Raw genomic sequence first — 23,456 nt, forward strand, 5'->3', positions numbered from 1 at the left:
CGGGGAGGTTGTTAATCCAAGGAAGATGGTTGCACTAAGAACTCCTTCAGGCGGAGAAGCCTCGTTTATAGCAGTGTAGGCACAAAAAGAAAGAAGCTAATCAAAGCAGTGGAAGCACACAAGTGTTGTTACAATTTCTGAACTGATGAAAAGCTTCTGGACCAAGGCTATATTTATAGCCTTGGTCGGGGCACCTGGAAGGGTTCCGGTCGCTCTGGGGGGATAAAATTTTATCCCCAACGTTCAGATTACGTAAATCGCGATCTTGGTCAAAATCAGGGTCCGGGCGCCCGGAAGGGTTTCGGGCGCCCCGGAGGGCTCCGGGCGCCCCGGAGGGCTCCGGGCGCCCCGGAGCCCAAAGTCAACAGCCGTTGACTTTTTCGTCTGGGACCTCTTCTCTGGTTCAGTCCCGCCTCGGTCCGGTTCTTCTCCTCCGGATCCGCTCACTTGGGTAATCTCTGCCATCCGGAAAAGGGCTCACCCGAACCCAACTTCCGGTCTTCTCGAGCGGGCTTCCCTCCGGCTTCTCGTCCCTCGGAAGCTTCGGACGTTCCTTCATGCAGCTCGAGGAACTTCTCCCAAAGTTCCTTTGCAGAGTTGTATTTACCGATCCTGTTGACTTCTTGAGGCGGAAGAACGCTTAGCAGATGGTACTCTGCTTTGCCGTTCGCTACGAAGTCGGCCTGCTCCTTTTTTGTCCATTTATCTATTTCCTTGTCCTCTGGAGCTTGAAAGCTAAGTTTCATTGTTAAAAATAATTCAATATCTATTGCAAGAAATACCTGCATATGTTTTTTCCAAGTGGTGAAATCCCCTTCGAATTTCGGCGGGTGAATGCTTGGTCCGGCCATCTCGTTGCTTCGTTCGGCGGTTAGTCCTCCTGAAGCGCCTTGGCTCTGATACCACTAGAAGGGGGGTTGAATAGCCCTGAATAAAACACAACCCTTTCTCGAACAATTAAGTTAACACTTGAAAAATAGATTAAGCAGAAAATAAAGCATAAAAACGAGGCACCGGATTTGACTTGGTTACAATCGGGGAGCTTGTTAATCCAAGGAAGATGGTTACACTAAGAACTCCTTCAGGCGGAGAAGCCTCGTTTACAGCAGTGTAGGCACAAAAAGAAAGAAGCTAATCAAAGCAGTGGAAGCACACAAGTGTTGTTACAATTTCTGAACTGATGAAAAGCTTCTGGACCAAGGTTATATTTATAGCCTTGGTCGGGGCGCCTGGAAGGGTTCCGGGTACCCTGGGGGGATAAAATTTTATCCCCCAACGTTCAGATCGCGTAAATTGTGATCTTGGTCAAAATCAGGGTCCGGGCGCCCGGAAGGGTTCCGGGCGCCCCGGAGGGCTCCGGGCGCCCCGGAGCCCAAAGTCAACAGCCATTGACTTTTTCATCCGGGACCTCTTCTCTGGTTCAGTCCTGCCTCGGTCTGGTTCTTCTCCTCCGGATCCGCTCACTTGGGTGATCTCTGCCATCCTGAAAAGGGCTCACCCGAACCCAACTTCCGATTTTCTCGAGCGGGCTTCCCTCTGGCTTCTCGTCCCTCGGAATTGCCGCGTGTTTCCTTCTCGTCCGCCAGCGTACTCATCCGCAGTCTTCGTCCCTCGGTCGTCGACCTTCTCGCTAGCTGCGTCTCTTGCTCCCCGAGCAATCTTCCGCTCCGGCTTTTGTCCCTCGGAACCACCGCGCGCTTCCTTCTCGTCCGTCAGTGTACTCTTCCGCAGCACCTCGTCCCTCGGACTGCCGTCCTTCTCGCTAGCTGCGTCTTCCGCTCGACTACCTGTGTTCCTAAGCTCCTGCACACTTAGACACAAGGTTAGAAACAACCAGGACCTAACTTAACTTGTTGATCACACCAAAACAACCTTGGGGTTCCAACAGGTTTAGGTTTGGAGGGAAGAGTGAAGTGTTGTAAATTTTGGCTAAGTATTGGTGGAAAAATTATATTATTTTATTTTGGTGCATAGACATCAGGTTTTAAAAAACCGCTGTTAAAATCAGTGTCTATTAACGAAAAAAAGGGCGCTCATAGACATCGGCTAAAAAACCGATGTCTATGAGCGAAAACTGCGCTCATAGATACCGATTTTTAGAAAAACCGGTGTAAAATACTCAAAGACATCGGTTTTTGCTTAAAACTGTTGTTGTTCCACCGATGTCTATGAGGGTTTTTGTTGTAGTGAATATAAAATAGTTGGATCTGCGAATGGACAAGAACATCTAATATCACAGCATTAATCAAGACATTTACCCTAAGCACCACCATCCACCTTAATCCTTCATCTTATGCAAACTGTCATCTCTTTGAGACACTCTGTTTGAACCATGATCAACTCAGGAAAATTAACACACAGTCCTACATCCATATTCATTGACTTGGACCTAACTAGTACCAACTCAATTGAACCCCATCTCATCTAAATTTCATTCTACTCGACTTTCTCTAGCCATATTTTCTAGCCATCTCCTTTTATGCAATTCAATATAAAAATTAGTTTTCATATAATTATGGGCAATGTGAAGACTTGTTTCTAATTCATGCAATAAACTTGGGATCACAGGATTTAACCATCAAGATAAGACTATCTTTTAAGTCCTAACACTTCTAGAGAAAACATCACAATAGAATAACAAGCTTTCATTTTTTTTATTTTTTTTTTTGCCACGAATATAGGGAAAAGCACAAGATCAGAAAAATCTAGAAGATTAACAAGAGGATCTCACCAACAAATTGCTAAGATCTTGAAGATTAACAAAAGAAGAGTTTCAATCTAGAAGAAAACAAATACAACACTAATAAGAAAGAGGATCTTACAGTGGAATCGAGCGGCGAGCACAACCCTAGCACTGTCGTGACAACCCTAGCACGGTCGCGTCACTGAAGAACACAACCCTAGCCGATGGTTGATGAAGAAGAAGGAAACCTAGCAGGTCGTGTTGATGAAGAAGGAAATCGTCGAACCTTGATGAAGAAGAGGAAATCACCACGTTAAACCCTAAACATGTATGTCACGTCGGGAAGAAAAAAGGCAGGAAGAAAAAAAGTCGAGATCTGAAGAACAAAAGTCGGGAAGCAATGAGGTGAGAAACATAATAAAGCTAAGGGTTTAATACCGTGGAGATTAGTTGGGTAGGAAAAATTATCCGATTTAACTCGTGTTTCAATTGGTTCAAACTTATTACTTCATCACTTAAAATTATAAATTTTATTTTGATATGTATTACTTCATCGAATACATATTACGAAGTAAATCCTCACTTAAAATTATATGTGAAACCGACTTTTTTTAATTTATGAAGTCTAAAATAATATTTACTATGCCAATTTTATTATCGAAGTATATTAGCATATATGACTTCGTAATTAAGAATTGCCGAAGTAACCAGTGGCGAAGTATATCATCAAAATTCACATAGTGGAAGGTCGTAGTGTAATTAGGTATTAGTTTATCTTAACTATATAATTACACTAGTACACTTAGAGTGTATTGAGTAGGACCATCAGAGGTCATTTCTTTTATACTGACTTTATAAAGGAATAAGACCTCAGTTATTATGGAAGTGTGTGCTCTTAATCCTAATATAATAACAAGCATATTTCTTTAATTTATCAATGGGTGAGATTTAGTTCGATAAATCAATAAGTCCGATAAGTTGGAAAATGATATCACTTATAGTGTGTGTTGTTGATTATATAAGGAAACTGTGTCCTAGTAATCTAGGTTGATAATGTCCCCAAGAGGAGCTCATAAGGATTGTCATGTTAAACCCTGCAGGTGGACTTAGTCCGACATGATGATAAGGTTGAGTGGTACTACTCTTGGACTAAGATATTAATTAAATGAATTGTCAGTAACTCACTTAATTAGTGGGCATTCGACATCTTAAACATAGGGAGACTAATACACTCATAATAAGAAGGAGCCCAAAAATGTAATTTGGGATTGGTGCGGTAGTTCAATAATAGTTCTCTAGTGGAATGAATTATTATTGATAAAATTAAGTTGTGTGTTCGGGGCGAACATGGGATGCTTAATTTTATCGGGAGACCAAAACCAATTCCTCCTCTCGGTCCCTATCGTCGCCTCTTAGTCATAGAGTACTATACCCACCTATACCCACCTTCATACCCATGGTGTAGGGGTCGGCCAAGCTAGCTTGAGAACAAAGCTAGGGCCGGCCAAGCCTTGGTCCATGGGTGGCCGACCCTAGCTTGAACCCAAGCTTAGGTGGCCGGTGTTAGCTAGAGCCCTAGAGTCAATTATTTGATGATTGTATTTTGGACTTGTTGTATCATATTCTATATAAATAAAGACATTTGGTTTTTTGGTTATTATACTTACTTATATTGGTGTCAAATAAACTAAGTATAATAACGTCCTTGAGTAGAAGGTTCTTACCTATATCAATCGATTGGTTGAATCGATAATGAGATGATATAGGGAACACTACTCTTAATCAATCCTAGTCGAGTATTAACATTCAGGGACAATGTTAATGTAATAAGACTAGCGTGTAGGTCAACTCGATGACTTGATCTCACAAGTCATGGATATAGAGATATCAAGTTGACACATGGGTATACATTAGAGAATGTATACTGAATGACCCGCCATAAGAAAGTATCATGGATCGTTATATGAGTGTCATATACTTTCTCATGTGGCTATTAGTATGACTACTAGTCCTTAGACCTGAAGTCACCATGGATCCCTACATAAGGAGTTATGTACTTTGGTTTCGTCAAACGTCACCCGTAACTGGGTGGACTATAAAGGCGATTACTGGGTATGTAACGAATTATGCAGACGGATGTGAGTGATGTAGATGAGATCTATCCCTCCTATATGACGGGAGAGACATCGGTATTCTTGATAGAGTGAGACCACGAACTGCATGGCCATGCCCAAATGAGTCAATATGAGATATTGAGCTCATTTGATTTAGTGAGTCTACTTGGAATTCAAGATTTAGTTTGATCAGAGGATGACACGGTCTATGCCTCACATTGATCAATCTAGATGTCTAGGATAGAAGGACACTTGTCATATATTGTGAGGAGTCACAATTAGTAGTCACAAGGTGATGTTGGATCTCAACATTCTTGTAACTTGGGTAGTAATGATGTGTTGCTAGATACCGCTCATTACTTATGCACCTAATTGGGTTTAGGGGCATTGCCAACGTTACAAGAACCTATAGGGTCACACACTAAGGACAATTAGATGGAGATTAGGTTCATATGATGAACCAAGAGGATTAGATTCATTTGATGAATCAAATTGAATTAAGAGTAATCCTAATTGGGCTAACTTGAGTTGGACTCAAGTTGATATATGCATTCAATGAGTCTAATTTAGATTATGACTCATTAGATCAACTTAATTTAATGAATTAGATTCATTATATTAAGTTGGCTTGAATCAAATGGTTAGATTAGATCAACTATAGAAGAGATTTGGTCAAGTTTGACTTGACTTTATGTCACCTCATTGGTGAGTTGGCATTGATGTGGACTAATGATGTTGCTCCACATCATCATGGGGTGCCACCTCATGGAAGTTATAAAGTCATTCTCTTTAATGGCTTCACATTAATTGCACTTAATGCAAAATTTGGGGGTTACACTTGGGAAGTGGCCAGCCACTTTTGAATGTGAAGAGAATTCATTTTTCTCATTCAAGTGCATTCACATCTTCTTCCTCTTAGAGCTCTCTCTTCTCCCTCTCTTCCTCTCTTGGCCGAACAAGACAAGGTGCTAGCACACCTTTGTTTGATCTTCTCCATCAAGGATTGTTCGTGTGGATACTTCTAGAGGACCGTACGCTTGACGGTCTAGAGATCCGGCACCTTGGACGAGCGGGATTCGCGAAGGGCGCGCTTCAAAGGTATAACCTTTTCTTCATGTAGATCTGGAAGTAGATCTAAGTAGAAACTCGTACATGTAAATTTTTGAAATCTATCCTTCGCACGAGATCCAGTGGCATGGGTGATTCGGGGTTTCCATGACGTGAAAACACGGTTTTCGCGGCCCGAAAAACCCAACAGTCGGCCCTATTAAATTAGAAAAAAAAATTAATTTTAAAATTTTTTTATGTGGAAGATATAATTTATTGGAGAGATTAAAAATTAAAATATCTCTTTTATAAGTTTCTACAAAAGATTAAGAAAAGAGATTAAATCTCTTTCCTTATTTGTAGATTGAAAGGATATTTTATTTTTCTTCTTTGTAAATTATTCACATGTTGAAAAATTAAAATTATAGAAATTTCTTTTTATCAACCATGAAGTGATTTTAAAAGGAAATTTTATTTTTTAAAATTTTCAGAAACAAATAAGGAATTTTAATTGGTTGATTGAAAATTGCTCTTCCATGAGGTGGTCGGCCATGACATGAGCTATTAGGAGATTTTATTTAATTTTTCTTAATTAATTCATGTCAAGGAAAGTTAAGGAAATTTTATTGTAATTAAATTTCCTTATTTGCCAAAGCTAAGGATTATAAAAGAGGGGATTTTGGGTGCCTTCAAGGTGAACAACCTCTATTATTTTTCTCCCTCTTTTCTTCCTTGGTGTGGCCGGCTCTTCCCTTTCTCTTCTCTCCATCCTTGTGGCCGAAACTCTTCACTCTTGGAGATCAAGTGGTTGCCAGATCCTAGCTTGGAGAAGAAGGAGAGAAAGCTTGCATCCCTTGGAGCTTGGTTGGTGGAAAAAGATCTTCATCCTTTGAAAGTCTTGCTTGGCCGAAACTTGAAGGAAGAAGAAGAAGGTGCTAGGTGGTCCTCGTCTCGGAAGATCGTTGCCCACATAACGTCCGAGATTAGAAGAGGAATACGGTAGAAGATCAAGAGGTCATTATCTACTAAGTAAGGTAAACTAATATTATTTTCCGCATCATGTTAGTTTTATCTCCATGTAAAAATACCAAATACAAGAGGCATGTGATTCTAGTATTTCGAATTAGTTTTCGATGTTGTGTTCTTTTATTTTTATTTTTCTTGTGATTTGATTGTTCCTTTTGGTTGACCTAAAGTTATTTAAGGAAATTAAATATTAACTTTCCTTAAAAGGCTTTGTCTAGGCGGTGGTGGTTGTTCCCATATCCAAGAAGGCCATGTACCTCGCCATGCAATCCTGGAAGCCAATTTTGGAAATTAATATTTAATGGAATTAATAACCTAGGTTGTCACGCCCTAGAGGAGTCCCTGTCCGAAGAAATTTCGGCAACATCTCCCCTGTACCGGTGACAATCTGAAGCATTTCTACAGACATAATATACATCAGCCACAGGCGGCTGGAATATACATACAACCACGCAGTTATATATATATCATCAGCCCACACGGGTGGAACAAAACCAACACAACGGATAAACATAAAATACAAGCTCATACAAAACCAAATAAAACACTGCTAGCCGGCTAGGCTTACACCAGACAACCAAAACAACACTCCGAATACAAAACCGGAACACACAAAGCCAAATACACACATCTCATATACCAAGATAAAATAACAAAAAGGTGGAGATATGCCTTCTGATGTGACGTGGGGACCAGCAGACAGGATGCTCCAAGCGACACCATAAATAACCTGGTACCTGAAAAAGATAGTGTCAACGGGGGTGAGTTCAACAACTCAGCGAGTACCAATGGACATGAGTAGTAAGATATATCTAACAGCAACAAACATGGAATACAGCTTCCTAATCATATATAGGGAATATGCAAAACTGAAAGGTAACTGAGGAAGCTGTACTCACCCGGAACTCCTATCCAGACAAAAGGGTCGTCAAACCGAAAGTGTCAATAATCCTGTATGCAGGTCAAAGGTATGCATCCAACCAAAATGTAACAACCAAATGCAGCAAACACAATCACAAGAATATAAATACATCAATGCATATGATGCTAATGATGCGTCCTGGTCACCCCTGACGCCAGTCAGTCCTCTCACACACAAATGGCGAGACCGAGTGGGTAGGGCTGTGACAACCGTGCACTCTGTCGTCACTGCTCCTGATGAGTGACCGAGTGGACGGGATGCTGTCGGAGTACTCCTGTCCTCTGACCCCAAATCATAAATAGGGGAGCTCAATGCTCTCATCTCCCGGTACACGAGGACGGGGAGGTATCTCTGCCGGCTACCACGCTGAGTCTCCTGACTAACGGAGCCAAACAAAGTCCATCGTCTGTCGGCTACCACGCTGCTACACTAAATGCCAGCGGAGCCAAACAGAGCGGAACTATCTGCCGGCTACCACGCTGAGTCACCTGACCAACGGAGCCAAACAGCAGAACCGCCACACACCTGCTTGATATACCACTAATCCATGAGTGGTGGTGTGTGCAGTACATGTAACTGGCGATGTGCTCAACCATAGTGGAGTCGACAATCACGCAGCATGCAATCATGATGCATGACACTAAGCATAGTCATAAACTGATCAACATAACCATATCCATATATATATAATATGGGTACCACAGTATCAGTGAGTCAAATCCACGGATCTAGGGTATACAGGTCCGCTATGGTATAACAACCTAGATCCTAAACATATCCCCCTTCCATAACATATATACCAACAATATACACAGATCAAAGAATCAAAGTCTGTTAGTTAGAGCCCTAGAGCCAATCATTTGATGATTGTATGGACTCATGTATATCATATTCTTGTATATTAATAAAGGCATTTGTTTGGTTATTATACTTATTTGTATTAGTGCCAAATAGACTAAGTATAATAGCGTCCTTGAGTAGAAGGTTTATACCTATATCAATCGATTAGTTGAATCGATAGTGAGATGATATAGGGAACACTACTCTAAATCATTCCTAGTCGAGTATTAACATTCAGGGACAATGTTAATGCAATAAGACTAGCATGTAGGTCAGCTCGATGACTTGATCTCACAAGTCATGGATATAGGGATATCAAGCTGACACATGGGTATACATTGGAGAATGTATACTGAATGACCCGCCATGAGAAAGTATCATGGATCGTTATATGAGTGTCATATACTTTCTCATGTGGCTATTAGTATGACTATTAGTCCTTAGACCTGAAGTCACCATGGATCCCTACATAAGGAGTTACGTACTTTGGTTTCGTCAAACGTCACCCGTAACAGGGTGGACTATAAAGGCGATTACTGCGTATGTAACAAATTACGCAAAGGGATGTGAGTGATGTAGATGGGATCTATCCCTCCCATATGACGGGAGCGACATCAATATTCTTGATAGAGTTAGACCACGAAGTGCATGGCCATGTCCAAATGAGTCAACATTAGATGTTGAACTCATTTGATCGAGTGTGTCTAATTGGAGTTCAAGATTTAGATTGATTAGAGGATGACATGGTCTATGCCTCATATTGATCAATCTAGATGTCAAGGATAGAAGGACAATGTCACATATTTTGTGAGGAGTCACAATTGGTAGTCACAAGGTGATGTCGGATCTCGACATTCTTGTAACTTGGGTAGTAATGATGTGTTGCTAGATACCGCTCATTACTTATGCTCCTAAATGGGTTTAGGGCATTGCCAACGTTACAAGAACCTATAGGGTCACACACTAAGGACAATTAGATGGAGATTTGGTTCATATGATGAACCAAGAGGATTTGATTCATTTGATGAATCATATTGGATTAAGAGTAATCCAAATTGGGCTAATTGAGTTGGACTCAAGTTGATTCATGTATTCAATGAGTCTAATTTAGATTATGACTCATTAAATCAACTTAATTTAATGAATTAGATTCATTATATTAAGTTGGCTTGAATCATATGGTTGGATTAGATCAACCATGAGAGAGATTTGATCAAGTTAGACTTGATTTGAGAGGAAGAGAAAAAGTCATGTTTGACTTGACCTTTTGCCACATCACTAGTGTGTTGGCAAGATGTGGACCAATAGGATTGCTCCACATCATCAATGTGTGCCACCTCATGGAGGTTACAAGCCTCCATAGCATTTAATGTGGCCGGCCCACATTAAATGAGGAGGTTACACTTGTTGCCATGTCATTTAGTGAGGTGGCAAGATGTGGACCAATAGTGTTGATCCACATCATCCTAGAGTGCCACCTCATGGGGGTTACAACTCTTAATGGTCTCCACATTAATTGGAATTAATGTGGGAGTTACACTAGATGAGAGTGGCCGGCCACTTTGGGTTTTGAATGAGAATTCATTTTCATTCAAGTTGTGTATCTTCTTCTTCCTTGGGTGCTCTCTCTTCTCCCTCTCCTCCTTCCTTGGCCGAACCACATAGGTGCTAGCACACCTTGGTTTTTTGGTCACCTCCATCTAGTGTGTCCGTGTGGATACTTCTAGAGGACCGTACGCTTGACGGTCTTGAGATCCGGCACCATTTGGACGAGCGGGATTTGCGTGGGGCGCGCATCAAGGGTAATGATCTTAACTTTAGTGTAGATCTAAAGGTTTTACAAACTCGTACAAGAAAAGGTTTTTCGAAAAGTTTTGTTTACGAATCTTTGCACGAGATCCATGGCTTTGGGTGACTCGGGGTTTCCGCGACGCGAAAAAGCGGTTTTCGCGGCCCGACGAACTCAACAGTGGTATCAGAGCCACGTGCAAAGACTTGTACGAGTTCGTTTGTATTTTTTATGAAAAATATACCTTCTGTGATTTTCTGTAAAAATTGAGTTTTTAGAGTTTTTATGATTAATTTTTCCGTAGAAGCGAAGCACAAGTGTCTCGGCACTTGTAGGCTTCGGCTACCGGAAAGTTTTCTTTTAAACGGCTTCATTTTTGCCCCAAATCCATTTGGGATAGCGGGATCGGGTGCCATTAGATCGCAAAGGAGCAACTCACGATGGTTAGATCATTGGTAGGGGCATTGCCCCTAACCCCGCAAGGGAATTTGCTCCGCGATTGCACCCGAAATCGCTAAAAACGAACCCGCCGGGAAGATTTTTCCAAAACGGCAATGTCTCGACCCAAATCATTTTGGGACAGCGGGTTTAGGCGCTGTTGGATCGCAAAGGAACCCTCGCGATGGTTAGATCGCGGGTAGGGGCGCTGCCCCTGGCCCCGCAAGGGGATCCGTTCCGCGATTGCGCCCGAAACCGCTAAACGGGACTGCCGGGAAATTTTACTCATAAAAATTGTAAAAATTAATTTTAAAATTATAGAAAATTATGAAAAATATATAATTTTGAATTATATATTAATTTGTGATAGTCATGGCCCAAAATACTCAATAAGATTGGATTTGTGTTGTAATTCATAATACGGCCTGCGTGCCGTCATATGATTGTGTGTGCTGTATTTTTATTTTTTTTTTCCCACGGCCTGCGCGTCGTGCCTTTCTCTTATTCTAGTTGTAAATTAGATTTAGACTCGAATGTAACTCGAGTTTCAAATTGTAATGTACAAATTGGAGCGGTGGAGGGTCCACACGAGACGGAGTTCCGAGACGGGCACGAGCAACACAAGGTGGTCAAAGGGAGGAGCTTGGAGAAGCTGTTGACCCTAGGTTGACCATTCGATCTTCTCATTGGTTTGAGAAGATCGTAGTAGGGCCATGACTAAATCACAAATAGATTAATTAATTAATTGTTATGTATCTGATGCATGTTTAATAATTAATTAATTAATTAGTGCCTTAACGATTAGATTAGATCTAAGTCGTGCACATGATGCACCCTTGCGATTAGATTAGATCTAAGTCGTGCACAAGATGCATCCTTCTCGATTAGATTAGATCTAGATCGAACCAACTCTAAATGCCTAACCGTGTCGTGATACCTATCACTACCTCGATCACATGTATTGTTGAATCTACCAAAGCAGAGCAATACATATTATCTTGGTAGGGTACGGAGGGACAATCTTGGTCCCGCCTATCAACGCATGGGTGAATACAAACTCAATTAGATTGGGTATTCCTAGTTACTCGGTTGGATCGAGTCAACTATAGGCATTATTCCAACGGTTGGAAAAGATAGGTCAAAATCACATCTATATTAACACTCGCGCGTATTAGCCAAAGCTAACTCGAGTTTTAATATAAATGCGGATATTGATTCTATAAACAAGAGTTGCATAGAGATGTAATTGGTAATCGTTACCTACCGATCATACTAAGCCTTGGGCGTATTAGCCAAAGCTAACTCAAGGGTTAGTATGATGTGGATCTTGTCCCACATGAATTATAGTATTCAGTGGGAGCATCTTTTAATTAAAGGCCTAATTAAAAGATTTTTAAAAGGAATACGATATTTATTTCTGTAAATTTTCTGTTGTAGATAACCATGACGTCGAACATGAATTCCTTCTCCCTGCGATCTGTCCTTGAGAAGGACAAGCTCAACGGAGCGAATTTCCTGGACTGGTACAGGAACTTGAGAATAGTTCTCACCCAGGAACGTAAACTGTACGTTCTGGAGCAGCCCATTCCGGAGGCTCCTCCTGCCAATGCCCCGCGAGCTGACAAAGATGCTTACAAGAAGCATCAAGATGACGCATTAGATGTGTCCTGTCTAATGCTCGCGACCATGAACTCTGAGCTTCAGAAGCAACACGAGTTGATGGGCGCTTACGATATGGTTGAGCATCTTCGCCAACTATATCAGAGACAAGCGAGGCATGAGAGATTTGAGATCTCTAAGGCAAGATGTCAGACGGGGCTCCCGTAGGTCCTTATGTACTCAAGATGATTGGGTACATAGAGAACCTACAAAGACTGGGGTTCCCACTTGGCCAAGAGCTGGCCACTGACTTGATCTTGCAGTCCTTGCCGGATAGCTATAGTCAATTCGTTCTCAACTACAACATGAACGAGATTGACAAGCCACTGCCCGAGCTACTTAGTATGTTACGAACTGCTGAGATTAACCTTAAGAAGGTTAAGCCCATTCTGATGGTCCAGAAGCACAAGGGTAAGGGCAAGCCCAAAGGTAAGGGAAAGTCCCAAACCAAGGGCAAAGGCAAGGCACTGAAGCCTAAAGGAGGGGTCGCCAAGGATGCTACCTGCTTCCACTGCGGTCAGACCGGGCACTGGAAGAGGAACTGCAATGTATACTTGGAGGATCTTAAGAAGAAACGAAGTGAGACTTCCACTTCAGGTATATATGTTATAGAAGTCAATCTATCTATTTCTACATCTTGGGTATTAGATACTAGATGTGCTTCTCACATTTGTATTGATGTGCAGGCGCTGAGAAATAGCAGGACATTGACAAAGGGCGAGGTGGACCTACGAGTAGGCAATGGAGCACGGGTTGCTGCTGTTGCTGTAGGGATTTACTTTCTATCTCTGCCCTCTGGGCTTGTACTAGAGTTAGTCGATTGTTGTTATGTGCCTACATTAACTAAGAACATAGTTTCAATTTCTTGTTTAGACAAGAAAGGATACTCTTTTATAATAAAAGACAAATGTTGTTCTGTTTATTTAAAAGATATGTTCTATTGTAGTGCACCTCTGATAAACGGACTCTACATTCTAGACCTTGAGAGCCCTATCTATAACATTAGTACCAAGAGGTTCAAGTCAAATGACATGAACCAAACTTATCTCTGGCACTGTCGCTTAGGTCATATAAATGACAAGCGCTTATCCCAGCTCCATAAGGATGGTTTGCTGGACTCATTTGATTTTGAATCATATGAGATATGTGAGTCATGCCTACGAGGCAAGATGACCAAAACTCCCTTTAGTGGGCATAGCGAGAGAGCGACTGATTTGTTAGGACTCATACATAGTGATGTAGTGGCCCTTTCAATATCGCTGCTAGAGGCGGTTATAGGTACTTCATCACATTTACTGATGACTTCAGTAGATATGGTTATGTGTATTTGATGACACATAAATCTGAATCCTTTGAAAAGTTCAAAGAATTCAAGAATGAAGTACAAAACCAGCTTGGCAAGAGTATTAAGATACTTCGATCAGATCGAGGTGGTGAATACTTAAGCCATGAGTTTCGTGACTACTTAGCTGAGTGTGGGATTTTATCTCAACTCACTCCTCCTGGAACACCATAGTGGAATGGTGTATACAAAAGGAGGAATCGTACCTTATTAGATATGGTACGGTCTATGATGAGTCACACAGATCTTCCGACATACCTCTGGGGTTATGCTTTAGACACGGCAGCTTTCATTCTCAACCGAGTTTCATCCAAGGCCGTGATAAAGACACCATATAGGATATGGACTGGGAGAGATGCCCAGGTGTCTTTCATGAGGATTTGGGGTTGTGAGGCTTACGTACGACGTCAAGTCTCAGACAAATTAGGACCCAAATTCGACAAGTGCTATTTCATCGGATATCCCAAGGAAACTAAGGGATATTACTTCTACATTCCCAGTCAGCACAAGGTAGTTGTGGCAAAGACTAGGATCTTTCTAGAAAGGGACTTTGTTTCTAGAAAGACTAGTGGGAGCGCGTTCGATCTTGAAGAAGTTCAAGATGCGAACAATAGCACTGATGCCTCGATGGAAATTGAACTGGAACCACAAAGTGTTGCGGATGATGTTGTTCCACAAAGAGTTGAGGAACAACAACCAGTTCAAGTAGACATACCTCTTCGCAGGTCTGATAGGGTATGTCGTCAGCCTGAGAGATACTCATTTCTCTTATCTGACCATGATGACATTGTGCTCATAGAGGATGAGCCCACCACCTATCAGGAAGCTGTGATGAGACCAGATCCCGAGAAATGGCTAGAGGCCATTCTTGGAGCTGGAATCTTCAATTCGATGATGCGATCAAACAGTTTGGTTTCATCAAGAACGAAGATGATCCTTGTGTCTACAAGAAGGTTGTAGAAAACATAGTTGTCTTCCTCATATTGTATGTGGATGACATACTACTCATTGGGAAGGACATCCCTATGCTTCAGTCTGTCAAGATCTGGCTAGGGAGTTGCTTCTCAATGAAGGACTTAGGTGAGGCATCCCACATTCTTGGGATACAGATCTATAGAGATAGATCTAAGAGATTGCTTGGCCTAAGTCAGAGTACATACATTGACGCGGTACTCCTACGGTTTGCCATGCAGAACTCCAAGAAGGGATTTCTGCCGATGTCACATGGCGTGAGTCTTTTGAAGACTCAAGGTCCCTCTTCTGGAGAGGAGAGAGACCGCATGGATCAGATCCCTTATGCCTCAGCTATAGGATCGATCATGTACGTCATGCTATGTACTCGACCTGATGTCTCTTATGCTTTGAGCATGACGAGCAGATACCAGTCAGATCCAGGTGAAAGTCATTGGATAGCGGTCAAGAATATTCTTAAGTACTTAAGAAGGACTGAAGAATATTTCTTAATATATGGAGGCAATGATAAGCTAGCTATAAAGGGTTACAGTGATGCTAGCTTCCAGACCGACCAGGATGACTATAGATCGCAGTCAGGGTTCGTATTCTACTTGAATGGTAGTGCTATGAGCTGGCAGAGTTCACAGCAGTTCTATAACATTTCCATCTTATTCGAGAGATTATCGATAGAGGAGATGTGAAGATTTGCAGAGTATCTATAGAAGCTAACATCGCAGATCCCTTGACCAAGGCTTTGGCACAGAGGAAGCATGATGGTCACACTAGGTCATTAGGCCTTAGAGCCTATACTGATTGGAACTAGTGCTAGTGGGAGATTATTAGTTAGAGCCCTAGAGCCAATCATTTGATGATTGTATGGACTCAAGTATATCATATTCTTGTATATTAATAAAGGCATTTGTTTGGTTATTACACTTATTTGTATTAGTTCCAAATAGACTAAGTATAATAGCGTCCTTGAGTAGAAGGTTCATACCTATATCAATCGATTAGTTGAATCGATAGTGAGATGATATAGGGAACACTACTCTAAATCATTCTTAGTCGAGTATTAACATTCAGGGACAATGTTAATGCAATAAGACTAGCATGTAGGTCAGCTCGATGACTTGATCTCACAAGTCATGGATATAGAGATATCAAGCTGACACATGGGTATACATTGGAGAATGTATACTAAATGACTCACCATGAGAAAGTATCATGGATCGTTATATGAGTGTCATATACTTTCTCATGTGGCTATTAGTATGACTATTAGTCCTTAGACCTGAAGTCACCATGGATCCCTACATAAGGAGTTATGTACTTTGGTTTCGTCAAACGTCACCTGTAACAGGGTGGACTATAAAGGCGATTACTGGGTATGTAACAAATTATGAAGAGGGATGTGAGTGATGTAGATGGGATCTATCCCTCCCATATGACGGGAGCGACATCAATATTCTTGATAGAGTTAGACCACGAAGTGCATGGCCATGCCCAAATGAGTCAACATTAGATGTTGAGCTCATTTGATCGAGTGAGTCTACTTGGAGTTCAAGATTTAGATTGATTAGAGGATGACACGGTCTATGCCTCATATTGATCAATCTAGATGTCAAGGATAGAAGGACAATGTCACATATTTTGTGAGGAGTCACAATTGGTAGTCACAAGGTGATGTCGGATCTCGACATTCTTGTAACTTGGGTAGTAATGATGTGTTGCTAGATACCGCTCATTACTTATGCTCCTAAATGGGTTTAGGGCATTGCCAACGTTACAAGAACCTATAGGGTCACACACTAAGGACAATTAGATGGAGATTTGGTTCATATGATGAACCAAGAGGATTAGATTCATTTGATGAATCATATTGGATTAAGAGTAATCCAAATTGGGCTAATTGAGTTGGACTCAAGTTGATTCATGTATTCAATGAGTCTAATTTAGATTATGACTCATTAAATCAACTTAATTTAATGAATTAGATTCATTATATTAAGTTGGCTTGAATCATATGGTTGGATTAGATCAACCATGAGAGAGATTTGATCAAGTTTGACTTGATTTGAGAGGAAGAGAAAAAGTCATGTTTGACTTGACTTTTTGCCACACCACTAGTGAGTTGGCAAGATGTGGACCAATAGGATTGCTCCACATCATCAATGTGTGCCACCTCATGGAGGTTACAAGCCTCCATAGCATTTAATGTGGCCGACCCACATTAAATGAGGAGGTTACACTTGTTGCCATGTCATTTAGTGAGGTGGCAAGATGTGGACCAATAGTGTTGATCCACATCATCCTAGAGTGCCACCTCATGGGGGTTACAACTCTTAATGGTCTCCACATTAATTGGAATTAATGTAGGAGTTACACTAGATGAGAGTGGCCGGCCACTTTGGGTTTTGAATGAGAATTCATTTTCATTCAAGTTGTGTATCTTCTTCTTCCTTGGGTGCTCTCTCTTCTCCCTCTCCTCCTTCCTTGGCCGAACCACATAGATGCTAGCACACCTTGGTTTTTTGGTCACCTCCATCTAGTGTGTCCGTGTGGATACTTCTAGAGGACCGTACGCTTGACGGTCTTGAGATCCGGCACCATTTGGACGAGCGGGATTCGCGTGGGGCGCGCATCAAGGGTAATGATCTTAACTTTAGTGTAGATCTAAAGGTTTTACAAACTCGTACAAGAAAAGGTTTTTCGAAAAGTTTTGTTTACGAATCTTTGCACGAGATCCATGGCTTTGGGTGACTCGGGGTTTCCGCGACGCGAAAAAGCGGTTTTCGCGACCCGACGAACCCAACAAAGTCTAGGTACACGAATCATATATGATATACAAATAGAGGTACACAAGCCAGGTATGGCATAAAAACCTAAGTATCAGATAATTTAGATACACATGCCAGAAACAAAAATCCAGAACCTAGTCCTAAACTCAGTAAAACATGGTATGTCACTCTAGAAACTAAGCTACTCATGGTAATAAAGTACTCATGGCAATAAGATACTCATGGTAACAAATCACGAGATATAAGCACGGATACATAACAAGCGACAAACCTAACATGCTATGGATATCAAACAGTGGCATACCAAAGACAAACATGTTCATTGCTTGAAGGTATAAAGTACTATGCATATCCAAATGACGATATCATAAAAGATAAGTCAAGAGGTACCCGCCTCCAATAAGAGGATCATATCCGGTCCAATCCGATGTCAAGATGCTCGTCTCAAACCAACTTCCCAAATTTGGATGCTCCTTTGTAGGCTCACACCCGAAGAAAACCTGCCATTGGTAAACAATGGCTGGAGCTAGGAGAAACTGCTACCAGAAAAAAAACTGTAATAGGATCAACAATGGTCGGCCAAATAACTCCACAAACATCCCTAATGAAATAATAGAATTCAAATGACTATAAACCTTACCTAAATCTGAATGTCTCAGCTACTGAACCACTGCTAGAGAAAAAGACAATCCAGCTATCCCTCAAATCTAGCAGCCAAAAAAAACCCTAACTGAGTCCACTGATTTCCCTCAGATGGAATCCAAATGCGTCTGCGGTGGTGAACTAGGGCAGAGGGCACTAGGCATCGGGAGGTGACTGCAGTAGGTAGTAGTGGATCGATCAGTGGGGCATTCGGCTGCTATAGACCCAATCCAGGGCACACCGGAGAGATCTAGTGGTCGACGTTGCTCTGTTCGACGACGGCAGCCTCGTGAGGATGGCCGGCAATCGATTAGCCCCCAATTGCAGGCACTAGAACCATATGCAAGAGCTGCGACAATGCTGACAGCATCTAGGGCAGAGAAGCTTGGGTTGGTTGCACGGGAGAGAAGGGAAGATGGGCGAATCCAACTAGGGCAGGGGAAAGAGCTCAAACCCTCGGTGGCCGATGATCGGTTAGCGCCGAGGTATGCTTCGGGTGGTGGCGCGAAGAAGCGAAGAGGAAACCAGCGGCTGGCGACCGGTGTTGGCCGTAGCAACCGGGGCGGCGCGAGGGAAAGGGAAAATCGGCGCTGCTCTGCCGGAAGAGAGGAAGAGACGCGGAAGCAGACACTTGGCCGGCGTCGATCAGAGAGGAAGGGAAAAGAAGAACCGTCGCTTGTGGCGCCGGTTAAGCAAAGGAGGAGACGGCGTCGCATGGGGTTAGGGCACGGGAATAAGAGGAAAAGAAAAGGAATAAAAGAAAAGGAGAAATAAAACTTTTCCTCTTTAAAATAGGGTAGCCTAAACAGGCTTTTCTGGACCTCATTTTTATCCCCGTTAACTCGTCCATACGAGCTCCGAAAAATTTCTGAAATATTTCCAAAAATTCCAGAAAATTCCCTTATTATTATTCTCTATTTTTCGGTACTTTACATAGGTGATTTGGATCGAACGTGTTAAGTTCCGCAGGAGATCCAAGTCTAACCTAAAAGAACAAATAAATTAAACTTAGGATCAAATGTGTTAAGTTCCGCAGGCGATCCGAGTTTAATTTAAAAGAACACATGGTATCTAGGAAAAGGTTCAGAACTTTGTATAAAATTTTTGTACAGTGGAACCATTAGATTTTCCGAGTAGCAACCAACAATTGGTATCAGAGCTAGGGTTTTGCCTCTGTGTATTTAGTATTAGTTTAATTATACACATGTCATACATAATTTAGGCAGCATAATAGTAGGATGTGCTAACTTTGTGGATGTAGGATCCAACAATTATGGCTTATAGTTATTATGTGTGTGATTGGACCCTTGGACATGTCAAGGGCATTTATTGTGTATGTATGATTGTATTATAAAATATAGCAGGAGCTATATTTAGTTTTATTAGGATTTTATTTTTTGATCTAGATACATGTACATTCCTTCGAGGAATATAGGATCGAAAAATATAAAATTCTATTTATGTCGCGGATCGAATCTTGCAAGTGTGGAACCTTTTGAAGACCAGAGGCGTAGCGGAACAAGGAGCAAGATGGATGCGACAACTAGACCCGGTGGCGGTGGCCAAAAATGGCAGCAGCTAGGAATGACAACACACAGAGGACAACAATAGATAAAAGCCATAATAGTTGAAAATTAGTTTTTCTATTTATTGCTTTTATACTGTGTTGTGCGTGCATGTTAGTATACATGTTTAGTAGGCTAGCATAGTCAAAATTCCTCACTTTAAATAACTAAGTGGGAGAGGAATTTTAAATAAATTCCACGGTCTCCATTACTGGTTTGTAAGTGATGCAAACAAACTTGCACGTTGGCTCTGAGTGCCTTCCTCCATATCGGATGAGTTTGTTTGTAGATCACTAGAATAAACTTCCATTTTGGATGACTATAGGAAGTTAATTAAGAGCGTGTGATCTTCCCCATCGGAAGGGGCACAATCTTATTAATGGACTTAGTGTCAAGTAATGGTATGCACTTAGGCACGTCTAATAGTATCCTCCCCATCGGAATCACTGCTATTATTTGTGTGACCAAAGGAAACCAACTATTAATTTTATTTGTCAAAAAGGTAGGTTGACAAGATAATAAAATTAATGGGTTAAACCCTCCTTTTACAAATGTTGAATTTGTATACGTCCACACTATCGTGGCATACAAAATTCACAGTGTTTCGAGGTGTTGGTTAATTTAAAATAGTATTGTTTGAGGAATCAATATTATTCTAAATTTAGAGTTCTGACCAAAAGTTATTTGTGATTCTTAGGATGACTTTCAACCCACTGGCCATCATACTAAAAGAGAATAGACTTACTAGTCCTAACTACATAGATTGGAAAAGGAACCTGGACATTGTTCTTACTGCTGAAAGCTATAAGTTTGTACTGACTGAGCCTTGCCCTGATACACCCAATGGTGAATCTACCCAAGAGGAGATTGAGTATCATAGGAAATGGGTAAAAGCAGATGAGATGGCGCGGTGTTACATTTTGGCTTCAATGTCAAATGTATTGCAATATCAGCATCAAGATTTACCAACAGCCTATGATATTATGAACAATCTCAAGGAACTCTTTGGTCACCAAGATCGGGCCTCTTGGCAAGAAGCCATGAGAAAGATAATGACAGCCACCATGCAAGAGGGTACTCCCGTAAGGGATCATATCCTAAAGATGATAGCTTATCTAAATGAAATACAAATCCTTGGAGGAGAAATTGATGGGAAAACCCAGATCGATATGATCCTCCAAACGCTACTTAGAAGTTTTGAGCAATTCCGCCTAAATTACAATATGAATAAAAGGGTATATTCATTGGCGGAACTACTGACAGAACTTCAGGCAGCAAAAGGTTTGTTTCTTCACAATTCTAAGATGCACTATGCTAAAAATGGTTCTACTTCTAAACCGAAAGGAAAGAAGAAGAAGAAACAAGTGAGCTCAGCAAAGAAGGTGAATAAATCTCAAAGTACAGGAACTAAAGCTAGAGTGAAGAAGCCGAAGGGCAAGTGCTTCATCTGCAAGCAGTCAGGGCATTGGAAGGCAGACTGTCCTCGTAGGTATATCTCATGCTCTGGTTGTTGAAACATGTTTAGCGGTGTTATCTACCAGCACCTGGTGTGTAGATACGGAGCCACTGATCATGTCTGCAATTCTTTGCAGGGGTTCCAGGAAACTCGACGACGATATGAAGGAGAGATAACCGTCTATATGGGCAATGCTACTAAGGTGGCGGCTGTTGTAGTGGGAGACGTCTACTTATCTTTTGATAGAAATAGAAAATTGGTTTTAAGAAATTGTCTTTATATACCCAGTTTTAGAAAGAATTTAATTTTAGTTTCTAAACTGTTTTTGGATGGATATTCTGTTTCCTTTAATAACAATGTAGTTATAAAGAGAAATAAAGTGATTATCTGTTCTGGTGCATTAGTTGGTAATTTATATACTTTAAATCTAATTTCTCCCACAAAGCAAAATATCGAAATTTATAACACATCTTCTAACACTAATAAGAGAAAACAACCTTCGGAAATGAACCAAGCATATCTTTGGCATCTAAGGCTTGGTCATATTAACTTAAGTAGGATTCAAAGGCTTATAGCCGATGGACTCTTGGGTTCATTAGAGTTTGAAAATTTTTCAACTTGTGAATCTTGCTTGGAAGGTAAAATGACCAAGAGGCCTTTTAAGGCCAAGGGGTATAGAGCCAAAGAAGTGTTAGAATTGGTTCATTCTGATTTGTGTGGTCCTATGTCTATCCAGGCGAGAGGTGGTTTTGAATATTTTGTCTCTTTTATAGACAATTATTCAAGATACGGATACATTTACCTAATGCACCGGAAGTCCGAGTGTTTTGATAAGTTCAAAGAGTACAAGGCTGATGTGGAGAAACGACTAGGTAAAAGTATCAAGACACTACGATCTGATCGTGGTGGCGAATACCTCTTAGGAGAGTTTAGGAATTACTTATCAGAGGCCGGGATTCAATCCCAATTGTCCGCACCTGGTACACCCCAACAGAATGGTGTGGCAGAACGAAGGAATAGGACTCTTATGGAGATGGTTAGATCGATGATGAGTTATTCAGAATTACCAAATTCGTTTTGGGGATACGCTCTGGAAACGGCAGCGCACATTCTGAACTTAGTACCTTCTAAATCAGTATCTTCTACTCCCACAGAATTGTGGAATGGGTGAAAACCCAGTCTAAGACATATTCGGATTTGGGGTAGTCTAGCACATGTGCTGAAACCAGATGCTGATAAGTTAGAATCTCGTATTGAAGTTCGCGTGTTTGTGGGTTATCCCAGAGGAACGAAAGGTGGTTTATTTTATAGTTCTAAAGACCAGAAGATCATTGTTAGCACCAATGCCCAGTTTTTAGAAGAAGACTATATAATGGATCACAAGCCTAGTAGCAAAGTTGTTCTAGAAGAACTTAGAGAGGACATGTCTACTTTAGTACCAACAGTACAAGATGAAGTACCACAAGAGACTGCAACACGTGTCACACATGATACACAACCACAGACAATGCCTCGTCGTAGTGGGAGAGTTGTGAGGGAACCTGAGAGATTCATGTTTTTGGGAGAGTCTTCGGACTTGATCCCGGGTAAACATGAACCTGATTCCCAAACATATGACGAAGCACTCCAAGATATAGATGCAGCATCTTGGCAAAAGGCAATGATTTCTGAAATAGAGTCTATGTACTCTAATAAGGTCTGGGAGCTTGTAGAACCATCTGATGGTGTAAAGCCGTCGGATGCAAGTGGATCTACAAAAGGAAAAGAGGGACAGATGGGAAGGTAGAAACCTTCAAAGCTAGGCTTTTTACGAAAGGGTACACTCAGAAAGAGGGAATCGATTATGAGGAGACCTTTTCACCGGTAGCTATGCTTAAGTCTATCCGGATACTCTTATCCATTGCTGCTCATATGGATTATGAGATTTGGCAAATGGAGGTCAAGACAGCTTTCCTTAATGGAAGTCTTGAAGAGAACATCCATATGAAGCAACCAGAAGGGTTCATTGAAAAAGGCAAAGAGCATCTAGTGTGCAAGCTCAATCGGCCCATTTATGGACTGAAGCAAGCTTCAAGGTCTTGGAACATCCAGTTTAATGAAGTAATCCAGTCATATGGATTTATTCAGTATCCAGATGAGTCTTGTGTATACAAGAAGTATAACGGAAACGTGGTGGTATTT

Source organism: Zingiber officinale, chromosome 7A, assembly GCF_018446385.1.
Source record: "Zingiber officinale cultivar Zhangliang chromosome 7A, Zo_v1.1, whole genome shotgun sequence".
Classification (NCBI taxonomy): domain Eukaryota; kingdom Viridiplantae; phylum Streptophyta; class Magnoliopsida; order Zingiberales; family Zingiberaceae; genus Zingiber; species Zingiber officinale.